General features: G+C 36.0%; 1 protein-coding gene across 7 annotated transcripts in view; it reads right to left on the bottom strand.

Annotated features, from left to right (window-relative positions):
* B3GALT1 (beta-1,3-galactosyltransferase 1) overlaps positions 1-12596 on the bottom strand; it is a 220456-nt gene that overhangs the window by 165400 nt on the left and 42460 nt on the right. Inside the window, exons 1-2 of one of the 7 annotated variants that reach the window (XM_069781301.1) lie at positions 11528-11746; positions 8777-8840 (exon numbers count right to left, since the gene is read on the bottom strand). The exons of 5 other annotated variants lie outside the window; for them this stretch is intronic. The gene's annotated coding sequence lies outside the window, so the exon portion shown is untranslated. Of the gene's footprint in view, positions 1-8776; positions 8841-11527; positions 11747-12596 lie in introns of those variants that run through there. One more of the 7 variants, XM_069781300.1, reaches the window with a different exon arrangement.

Below are 12596 nucleotides of genomic sequence, written 5' to 3'. Positions count from 1 at the left end.
CGTTTGAAAAATGCAGAGAAATTAAATATAGACTTTTTTTGGTATTACTAAAACATAGACTAAATTGCAGGGAGCACATATTCATTAGTTCCCTGATCCCTCGTGGAAATCACAGTCCTGAAATAGGTACCAAATTTTTTCTGTGGTAACCACAGAGATTGCAAGATATGCTTGCTTGCTACAGTAACCAGTCTGTAGGTAGTCACTTGCATTAACAGGATGGAAATGGAGGCCTAAGCCCATCCTGTCTTAGACATGTTGATACTTAATTCTGGGCTGAAGAAAGGTACTCATTTTCACAGAGGATTCAGTGATAAGCATTCGCCCCAAGCTGAGTCTAAGCCAGATATTGTACGCTCTCATAAAACACCTGAGAAGCTTCATATCGATTAATCCAATGATCAGAACCATTAAAGAGTTAGCAAAAAATAAGTCCAAGTTTAGGATTTAGCTCCTTGTCTAATCTTGAGGAGGCTTGAAATGCGTATTTTGTATCTGCCAGAATATCAGATTGTTACCAGGGTACTGCAGCATTATTATTCTGAAACAGACCTGTGGAAGCTGGTGGACTGTGCGTTAATAATGAAGTATCAACTGAAGCCAGAGTTAGAACTTGGTTGTTTCCATGTGAATCCCCCAAACTTCAGGGTATTTAGTATTCTCATCTTCCCTCTGAAAAATACTCAAGCACTTAAGGATTTTATTAGTAGACAGTAGGGCAGAGAAACATTTTAAATGTCAGCCTAGCAGCGACACTAGTGAATCCAACACCTCTCTGAGTCTAATGCTGAGGCTGTGATATGTACCCACAACTGCAGACTTCAGTACTATTCGGAACTGTCATTTGCTCTCGAATAGCCTCCTCTGCCATCGAAAAGCCACCTTGTATCAAATTGCCTTGGTGATGCATATTCAAGCAATGTACAACTGTGGATGATTTTGGTACTTAAACAAACCTGACACACAATTTACATCCAAGGACCCCATCATGAAATTGTAGCCTAAATCGGTACCATTTTTGGTGTCTCTTGTAACGCATCTCTAAACAAGAAAATCCGCTGAACTTTGATTATTTTAAAAGAACATCAAAATCTGCGTTTAGAATTAGGACTGGTGCAATGGTTAAAGTAACAGTTAAAACTCAGGGTGGAAGCAATGAAGACTTTGGATAATTTCTCTTGAGAGGTAAAAGTACAATAACGGCTAGTAAAAAGAAACAGAAGGCATATAGTTATAGAGACAGAGCTTAACAGGTAGATGTTTGGGGATTTTGGTCTTGTTTTTCAGCTAGCACCATGGAGTATTTCCATATGGGAAATACACTGCAGTCTATTTTTTGGATGGAAGATGTTGAAAGTAGACTAGTAGCAAAGCTGCCAGTATTATTTCTGCAGGTGAATCTTGAGGTTGCAGGCTTTCTAAAGTGACATTCACTCATTCTTTTTCATTCCACAGACAAAGCATCCCTGTGCTAAATGAAATAAGGTATAATTACATGAAAAATTAAAATGTATCAGGATACTCTGACATACACATGCTACAAAATGTGGGTATTATCAGAAAATTACCACTTAACTAAAGAAAACCTTTATGGATTCTGTGCATGAGTTCTTATTTTACTGGCAAAGATTCTTTTGGCATTCTCACTACTTTTAAATCTAATGCTTATTACAAAATATGTAGTCACCAGGTTAATATAAGGGATTACAGTAATCAGTTATATTTAACTAGCACGTTAGTGTTCTAAGTAGCAGTTTATCGTGAATTACTTTTAGAAAATGTGATTTAAATAAGCAATCTCTCTCTTTTATGTCAGAAAGGAATTCAGACTGATTCCATTTTTGCCTTTTATATTCTTCTGATAACTAATTTTGTGAAGAAAACCTCAGCCCCCTACAACCCAGTTATCAAAAGCCAGCATTTACTGTTTAGATCTTCATGTACATTGCCTAATACTTGAGCGTTAGCAAAATGTCTAAAAATAGTAGATTTTATGTCCTATATCTCTCCCAAGATGAATAAAACAGGCAAATATTTCAGACTTTAGACTGGCCAGTAAGAAGTTTCTTGCAACTATTACTCACTCTTCTGCCTGAGGTTAATCTTCCCTCTATGGCCTTATTGAACTGCTCTGTTCCAAAATGCTCCAGCTTATTTCCTAATAATACTCTTGTTACGCATTTATTGAATGAAATCATGACACGCTGATGCCTGCAACACTTTTGCTAGATGAGCCAAGTTTAAATCAAGACATCTGGGCAACTACCATGATTTTTTCTTCACTGCTATCTTGAAATCCATGTATCAGAGTTCTCAAACCAGTTTTCATTTTTCAAGCAACTAAATTCATACCACACTACGTAGCTTATCATCTAGCTTTCTTGCTGCAGAACAAGCAGTTCTCCAGAGTTAGCAACAATCTTGTGCCTAGCTGCCACACATGGTGCTGTATTATGTCTGGCCAGCCAATGCTGTCTCAGTTGAGAAACAGGAAAAAAGTCTTCACAGCTTCTATACTCCATCAGTTTTTCCAGTGACTTCAAATTATTCTCTTTTAATTAAGTAAATTTCCATCCTGATATGAATGTGTATCATTATCTCATGTTCAGTGCTACATGCATCGCTACTTTTTATACAACATTTGACAAAATCACTGCCAAGCGTATCATAGGGTTCCTCTTCCTCTAACCAACCTGCCAGCCAATTCTAACTTTCCATTGTCACCCTCAACAGCTTTATGTGCTAGTGCAATGAAAATGAACGAAACTGTTCACCATCATGAGTCTCTACATAGGTAGGAACCTTTCATTTTTAGGCTCTGTTTTAGAATAAATGAATGACACAAAAGTAACTGTCAATAGTGTAAAGGCAGACCCCAAAACAATCCACAGGAAGGCCTCTGAAGAGAGACAGTTTGGGTCATATACAACGTTAGACAAGACAGAGGGGAGATATTTGGATTCCAAGAATCACGCTCACATGAAAACAACATAATTACAGAGCTCAATTTCCCAATAGGCCAAGCTCAGCTAGATCTAGAAATTCTAAAGAGTAGATGCAAAGATTACTAAGGCATTTTTGGAGTCTGAGAAGTATTACAAGCTCTAGTGGTAGACGTAGCCATTGGACAGCACTGCAAACTTCCAACAGTAAGCAGAGAAAGCTAGAATTACCTTTCCTTCTGGTAGAGGCTGATGAATGTCAGCTTGAGGCTTCTTTATTAAGCCACTTTGTCTAATGCTGTTTGCTTTCTAAAAATAACTTTTTTCTAAAAACAACTTATTTTAGACTGGTGGATATAAATATGATATAAAAAAGTGCTTTACCTCTTGTCTCCTGGTATTATATAATGCAGTATCATTTGCCACATGCTAGAAGAAAATGTGAAACCTGAATCAATACCTTTTGTTGTTAGCAATTCTCCAGTATTTTGGTTGCTTACTGTGAGACACAGAAGGAGTATGAAAAATTAAATCTTGCTTTTAATTAAGTGATATTTGATGCTAAATGCTTTCATATTGTTGCAGTATCAGTCATAGGAATATTTTAATATTTGATTAACTAAATTAGGTAAATGAGGAATGTAATTAAAACGCTATTCTCAAACTCTAAAATAATTTAAGAAATTAGGCGAGTGATGGATCGGTTCACATACTTTACAGGAAACATTGAAAAAAATAACGTTCCTGTCTTCCACTTGAATAGTAAGTCAGCTGATTTCAACATGATTTAACCCTCTATAGTTGTTGTGAGTACAGCACTTCTTTCTTGGGGGGGGCATTGTAGGTTAATGTTTAGTGTCTTTAAACCAAGCTAAAACAAGACAGTGTTTCAATCAGTTCAAATGACATACAGCTGAAGTTCTCAACTTTGTCTCTACTGAGACCTCCTTTTTCAGGTTGAGAGGCCTTTTCTCACCAGTCAAGCAAAGAACTCCACTCTCCTTTGAAATATGGAAAGTACAAAATCACCCTAATGCCCTGACACTCATTTACCACTCCATCGAGCATTATGACTCTTGGGACTAAAAGCCTTTGAGACATGATGGGGTTTTTTTGTTGTTTCCAGTTAGCCAATTAGCCTCTAGTGTAGATTAAAACACAGTTGAGTGCACACCCAACAACTAGAGTGAGCTCAACTCTTTCAAATACCTCTTCTTTCAGCCTGACTTACAGCTGTTCAAGAATTCAGTTTTGCTGATTATTAGGTGGAGTCATAAAATCCACGGTCAACAGAATCGTTAAACTTAGTGCCAAACAGAGGACATAGAAGTGTAAGTTATTTTTTCATTTCCCTGCTAATTTACCTTAAGAAATAATTCTGATAACCAGGAGCTGGCAGTGTTACACTCAGTAGGCACTCTCAGAGCTACATACTACCTTGGAAATGTATGTAGAAAAGTGATATACCCACCATAGCGGTCCACTCTCTGTTATAAAATAAAGTAACATGTAATAGACTTTTTCTTTTAAATTGACATTATTTTGTTAGTTTGCAGAAATCGCGGTCTCTTTCAAGCTTGTAAAATATATCACCTCTGTAGTATTCGAAATTGCTATTATGAGAACATATGAATCATAAAGAACATACTATAAATAACAATCACATTAAATATATACTAATGTATTATAACATAAAATAGTATATAATTAGTATGTCAATTCCAGCAATATGTTTTAGACTTGTATTTGCATTGTTTTCAGAATAACATTTGCAAAGTACAAACTTTTATTTAGCTCTACGTTACCCTAAAACTGCCAGCATACATACATAGAAGTTGCTACCTGTTATTTGTTATATAGACATTGTCTTAAAAAATAGGCCCTGAAACAGGGCAATAGTCCCAGGCAACAATTTAGCATTCTAAAACGGCATAAGTTAATAAAAGTGAGAATATTGGTGGTTTTTATACATATATGCATATACCCATACAAAATACATTACATATACTTATATAAATTATATACATGTATACATATATATGCAAGTCTTATGAAGAGTGGCTGAGGGAACTGGGGTTGTTTAGCCTGGAGAAAAGGAGGCTGAGGGGAGACCTTATCGCTCTCTGCAACTACCTGAAAGGAGGCTGTAGTGAGGTGGGTGTCAGTCTCTTCTCCCAAGTAACAAGCAATAGGACAAGGGGAAACGGCCTCAAGTTGCGGCAGGGGAGGTTTAGATTGGATATTAGGAAAAATTTCTTCACGGAAAGGGTTATCAAGCACTGGAACAGGCTGCCCAGGGAAGTGGTTGAGTCACCATCCCTGGGGGTATTGAAAAGACATGTAGATGTGGTGCTTAGGGACATGGTTTAGTGGTGGACTTGGCAGTGCCAGGTTTGCGGCTGGACTTGATTATCTTAAAGGTCTTTTCCAACCGAAATGATTCTATGATTCTATACACATATACATATAATATATATGTGTATATATATATGCATACATATATGTAATATATAAAAAATTACAAAAAATACACTATTTAAATATTGTCTTTAATGGAAAACTTAGCTACTTCCTGCAAAAACTTCTCTATCCTACTCACAGGGAAGGTAGAGCAGCATAGGATGTGACCTATATGAATAGACAGGAATAAAAGGATAACCTCTATAGCAGGTATCTACATTTCATTGAAAATTGAGAATGTCAGTCATTACCACCTTGTTAACTCACTATTTCTTCTTGAGTCTTCCCACTGACCATGCTTTACTTGAGAGCTCTTTATTGCTTCCCCTCATTCTCCTTCCTCCTTTTTTCCCCCTTTGAACTTTTCTGTCTGCTTCTTCTCTTTGACTTCAGTTTTCCTTAAAGGGTTCAGAACAGTAGCAGTGAACTTTTAACCACTCACATTCAAATAGGATCAGAATGATGTCAAAGGAGCTCACACCTCCCTACCAGTACGTGTTTGTAGAAAATGACTTGACTTCTGGCTTCTCAAAATGTAAATGCTTGCTACAGAGGGAGAAATATGTCATAAAAAGGAGATACTAAAGAAAACAAGCAGCTTTACGCGCCCCCCCCCCCCCCCTTACTTCTCATGCAGTTCACAGAAGGTGCCACATTTCATTACACTCTAAAACCTGCTCAGACTTTGGTTCAAAAAGATCTGGAATATGAAATCTGGTGTGTCCTGTCCTCTTTGGGTCATTCAGGAGTGATGTGGGATTTTCACATATGTTATCCGTGGAATAACTAAGGAACACTGAGCACGGTATATTAAATGAGTATTAGTGTCAAAATAAGAAAAAAGAAAAAAAACAGAATAAAAAACCACCAGATTTCCCTCTTCCCCAATTGTTCTATCAAGTCAAAAGCAATGATTGCCTGCTTGGTAATGCATCTTATGTCATTCATTATCAGTTGTCAGACCTTTCCAAATGAGTTAAATAGGACCTTGAGAAGCAAACCATAAAAACTGTGTACATATGTAACCTTACTATTCATACAATGGCCTTAAGGAACAAAAGAGAAAAAAAATCACATTTCTCTGTGCAAAATGATGATGAAGTTATCCAACACAAGAAAGTTCCTAAAGAGTCAAAGGGCATACATGATGTGGCTTCCTTCTGACATTTTAACAAGTGATGTTTCTGTAATCAACCAATTCCAAGGCATCTGAGCTCCTCATATAGTACCCTAGGCTGTTGGTGTGTGGATTTAAGATAGCATTGTTGTCAGCATTGTATTCAGGTACCATTAACAACCACATTTTCAGGCAACTGTGAGATTTTTAAAGAAACGCCAATAAAAAGATAAACAAAATCTTTCCTTCTTGTCAGGATGTGAGAATGATCAAATTTCTTTTCATTCGCCCTCTCAGAGGTTTTGATTGCCTTTTCCACAGCTTGACCTCACCTTGCTCTTTTCCTCACAAATATATTTTCTCACATAGACACTATAAAACATAGCCATATTGGTAACATTACCGCAAATTTATATTTAGTTAATTTGCATGTAACAGAATATCTGTGAATATTCAGTCAGACCACTTATTTCACTAATTAATGAATTATTTATCCATTCACAAACATGACGTTGCATTAATCATGGCTGGACCTATTTTTGCAGTGTATGAGTGATTTTTTTTCAACTCTTACATGTTTCTTAAATTACAACATATTTAATTGCTATAATTTAATTCAGGTAGTTATAAACACAGAACTCGAGATCTACTTCAATAATTATGGAATAGCAGGTAGACCGCTTCTTTTTATGATATAAGTGTCATGTACTCATCATTCAGCCAAAACTATTCAAATGAGGGATATTCTTTTTCTGTTGTCGACCTGAACGGATTTAAAGCATTTTCTAGTAAGACCTTAAAGGATGAAAACAAAGAAAAAAAAAGACTAAAACAAAAAGAAGGAGCCAAAATGACAAATGTTCTTGTCTACTGACATGATGCCCACGAACTGGACTCTTAGGAGATGATCACTAGTAAAGAACAATGAGTAGAAATACAATGAATAATAAACACAGGAGACTGGGGTACACAGATGTGAAGAACTTCCCAACCAAGCACTCTAAGTAACTTTCTTGTAAATCACAATTTAAAAGTTCCAAAGTTGCCAGCACTTTCTGCCTTTGTGTATGTAGCAGACACTGGTGGAAGTAACACTGTTCTAATTCAACACAGAAAAAAAATCATCCATTTGTTCAGTTGACACCCCTGGCATAACACAGAGTTAACTGATTACATATGCCATCCTTCCCCTAGATTCGTAGTGGGAAACTACAAGAGAAGTAACAATCTCTTTGACATGCACAGTTTTTGAGTGTGCTCTGTGTATGAATCATAGCACAAGTCTGAACAATACTGCCAGCTGGTGCAAATGTATGGACAACGGCAGGTAGCATTAAATTGTTCAGGTTTAAAATTTAGAAGAAAGATTGATGCTGCTGCTTTCATATCCTCTTTACTCTCATTTTTCAGAGATTTCACAGAATTATGTTCATGCCTTTACAAAACTAATTCTCAGAAGTTCAGGAATTTCATGAATGATTTATTTTGGCATCTTAAAATGAGCGCAAATGTTGACAATATATTGAATATTAAAATTTCTCAGGCATTTCTTTATTTGTATTATTTCAAGAGCTGTTTTACAGGTTCTACATTATATTCTGATCCTTCTATCTTTTGGAAGACAGCATGTTTTCTTAAACAAGTTTATTCAGCATGTCAACTATTTTAAAATTGATTAATTTAATCCACTCCTCATTAATTTGTATAACTATTTTCTCCTTGTATTTCTTTCCCCCTGCAATCCATTTATAAGAGCTTTTATTCCCATACTGCCAACTAGGAAAACCTTTAATGAGTTGAAAGCTGTAGTAAGAGGTTTCCTGTTTTGTATCAATATCTGCTAGAATGTTCTTTGATGAGTACAAGGACAGACCTAAAGAACAGCGACCTAAGCCTCTGGCACTAAACTTCCAGGTTTTACAACTGGTTTCTACAAAATCGAGTACCACCTACTAGCCTTGAATGATGCTGCAGCTTTCTCTCTGAGAAATACAGAGTTGATACATAGGATTTTAGATAATAAAGATATCAGACACATATTCTCTAAATATTTGTAAGTAAGTAAGACACTGTAACTCAGTAACCTTCAAGAGTTACCACTGGATTTCCAGATGCTACTGGTCTCTGGTCTAGAGTCTAGCCCAGTACTACAGCACCACAAAATCAAATTGAAGGAAGAATTTATTTGAGAGGACTAGCCTGCATAAGGGAATTAAGCACTCTTTCTTAGTAAGTCTAACAATTTGTTCTACCTGACCTTTGCCTTTTGTTGCTTAGTTTCTCTTTCACGTGCCTTCCCCCATCACCAAGTCTTCTGCAACCTGAAATAACAAACAGCTTAAATTAATCTAGAGTTGAAAAAGTTATATGAAACAGAAATTACCTAAGGAGGGCATTTCTTTTCACTTACTTTATAAATTACTTCCCATAGTTTTCTAGTAGCAGAAGAATCTTTATTTTCTAGTAGTGTCTACTTCTCCATGGAGGAATTCGATAGCTCAAACTCCAGCAGAGTCAAACCATCTCTGCTCTGATGGTACCAGTTTTACACCTGAATTCTTATCAATCATCCTAAGAGCCATCCTGCAATTATCTCATAAAGATTAAATTACTAACTCTAATGAAAGACTAATTAAAATCACTTCTGTTACACTTGAAGACAGAGGAAAAACCCCTGTGGATGGCAAAGAAAATGCCAGCTGGTCAATGAAGTCTTGTAAACCCTATTTTACATATTATCCCACCAGAGGAAAATCAATCTAACACTGGTTACATATTACAAATGAGGGTTGGGTTTTTTTAAACACAATTTTTGTGTTTAGCATGAACAGTGATTATGATCACAAAGCTGCTACATACAGTTCATTTGCACTGAAATCTTCATAGCATAATGGTCAAATAATGATGGACTTTTATTATTTCTTTTATAGAAAAGTAAGTTTGTTGAACAATTTTTGCAAGGTATGTGCAATATTAGGAGAAATTATGGCTAGATACACCATACAAACTCTTCAGGACTGAAATGAAAATTAAAACTGATAGGAAACTAACATTTTGAAAAAATATCTTGTTCCTTCTCTTTTTGGAGCCTTGGCTATTCAAAGACAGAAAAAGGCCATTTTCAGTACTGAAACTAGAAAATAGATTGTGCCTAATATGACCTACTCTTTGCACTAAAAAAATCAATAATATTGAGAAGCAACATAAATCTCATTATTGATTTTTAAATAATTTTATTAATGGCTCTATAAAATGCATAGTGAAACATTCCTTTAAATCACACAGTTTAGTCAGAAGACTCACTTTTACCTTTACCTGAAACACAGGACCAATATTTCATTTATACTACAGTAGTTTTAAATAGAGGCAAACAGGAATGATGAAATATTTAACCTGAATGTTATTAAAATGAATTATTACTAGTGAATGATAACAGTTATGTTCTTTCTAGAGATATGAGGCTGAAACTTTCATGCCTGACCTAATTTAGTAGTATTTCAAGAAACGAATTTAAAAAAAGAAACCATTTTTGTAAATTCACTGCTCATGTTAGAAATCTCAGGAGTTCTCATTAACAGAAAATTACATTCATGCGATCAAGAAAGCTTCTGTCATCCTGCAGATGAAATAAGTCAGTGTGGAGTCATGAACTAATTTGAAACTATTTGAAAAAGCAGCTAAAACAAAAAGGGGCTTTCTTCTGATGAGTTCTTACTTAAAAAAAGGAATATCACTAAGGAAACTGATTATTCACGTGAACAGATAGCTTCTGTGAAAAAACTGCAGCTATCAAAAAGTTCCAGACTTGTCACTGAATGTGGTTCACAGGTGCCTGAAGCAGAACTAGTCCCCTTGCAGCATGGTATTCATTTGACACACTTGCAACTAGCTGTCATAGCAGTCACCTGAATGCTTCCAGATGCAGTGAAGTCCTCTTAATTTGTACACCTCAGTGGAAATCTGCGGTTTTTTTCTATTATTAAAAGCAGGTTGGAATATCGTGAGGTGCTGTACAGTCGATTTCCTAAACTGCTTAAAAGTTAACTACTATTAGTAATATATACAAATGTATATAATTGTTGATATATTTTTTGTTTATGTATATACCTTTGGAAATATATACTTTTTATATACACACATTGTTTATGTATCTATAAAAAATAGACAAGACAGACTTCTGCATAAGGGTAACTCATTCTCCATAGTTATGTCTGGCATACACAGCCATAACTCTATCTACCCGTTGATCAAGGTTGTTGAGAAAGTGGTTAAGACTGTAAACTGCTGGTGAAGTCTGTTACACACTTGTTATTTCAAGTTAAAAGAAGGGCAGGGAGAGGGAGAGGAGATGTTTTTGTGGCTGATTGGTTTTAATTTTGTGATGTTTCTAAAAAGTAAATCCTTCCAACTGTATCACAAGCTACTACTTGCCAGCAAAAAATAGTTTTAAATGGTACATCAAACCCCAAACTGCTATCTTCTCTAACAAGTAATATTTTTATATAATGAAGAAATATCAATCAATTCACTTCCCATCAACTTATTTGCACAAAGAATAGATTATTTATTGTCTCCCTTATGGACACTTGCTGCAAACATATGTCCAGTACATCCTAAATCAGTGGTATTACTGCTACCTTCCCAGCAGGCTTTGCACAAATTTATTCTACCATAATCTGTTAAATGTTAAGCATTCCTTCAGCATGTGTATTTTACTGATACTGTTAAATCTGCTTGTTACGGAAAGCTGCATATTGGCATCAGCCATTTAATTATTTTAATTTTTCAGATCATTCTGTTCATCTATTCTTCTAAGATATTCAAGACAAATCCTGTTGTAACTTTTAAGGAAAAACATCTATAGTCTTTATTCAGTTAAGAACTGCAGAGTCAAACCTCGTATTTGATTAACCTTAATGCTTCCAAAACTGGAAGCACTTTGGCATGCCCACTGTGCTGAACATCCCTGTCCAAATTATACATTTGTAAATATTTCATTATTGCTTACCGTTACGTCTAATGTCCCTCCTACAGTTGATGCCAGTTGATTTCAAGAACAACAAAATGCCCCAGGGTTGCAGGGAGTAATAGCGGTGGTTCAGGAGGTGGTACTCCTCACTGGCTCCGTGCTCAGCTAAGGTCTTTGCTCAGCAGGGGACACTGGGTTCTTACAGGTGCATGCTCCTAGATACAAAATTAGTGTCCTATCTACTTCACACAAAATATGCAGCTGCTGTAACAGATGGTGACCTAGTAAAAAGGTTAGAAGAAAAAATCCAAAATAATTATGTTGGTTGCAAAATACACTACTCAAGTCAGGAGAAGGTGGACCTGCCTTGCAAGGGCAGTTCTGAGTTTCTGAGTAACTACTGATAATCAGAAAGACCAGCAGAACTCGAGGCAAATGACTAATGTTTCTAAGTACAGCCAAATTAAAATCTGTGTATTTAAGAAGTTTATTTTTAGAAAACATTGGTGCTAGTCTAGCCTAATCTAGATTGTGATGTAGCCAGTTTACATCCATCTAACAAGGATGTCATTAAGAAAACAAATTTTCCTCCCCTTTCTTTTTTCTCCAGTACATGGTATCTGCTGATTCATTACAGGTAGATGAGGTCCCCATCACAGCAGTGACTGGAGGCAGCAGACGTGCCCAATAAATAGATGTAAACTAAGAATATGCTCTCTCTGACAGAAAACAAAGCAGTTCTGCAACCTGCAAATCTTATATTTGCCCTACTATATTCTGGGCTTTCATTTATAGTATCTCTCCCCTGCATGGACTCCCTGGCAATATAGTTAAATTCATACTGCATCTTTCCACTCACTGGTGATCCTTTACCAAAATGCTTCTTTCCCTGAAATTTGAGGTCTGTAGTCATGTAGTCATGTGCTATGCTTCTCTCATCCTACCTTTAGGTTTAGCTGAAATTGAAGGGATCAAAAGGCAAGGTCAACTGAAGACAAATTCTCCTTTTACTACCACAATTTTTAATGACATAGCAATTAACAATACTCTTATGTACAAAAAGACAGGCAATATTATCTATGTGTGCCTTGTGATGCCAGAAAATGAT

This window comes from Haliaeetus albicilla, chromosome 4, assembly GCF_947461875.1.
Source record: "Haliaeetus albicilla chromosome 4, bHalAlb1.1, whole genome shotgun sequence".
In the NCBI taxonomy this organism is placed as follows: domain Eukaryota; kingdom Metazoa; phylum Chordata; class Aves; order Accipitriformes; family Accipitridae; genus Haliaeetus; species Haliaeetus albicilla.
This window is presented reverse-complemented; position numbering and strand designations above follow the sequence as displayed.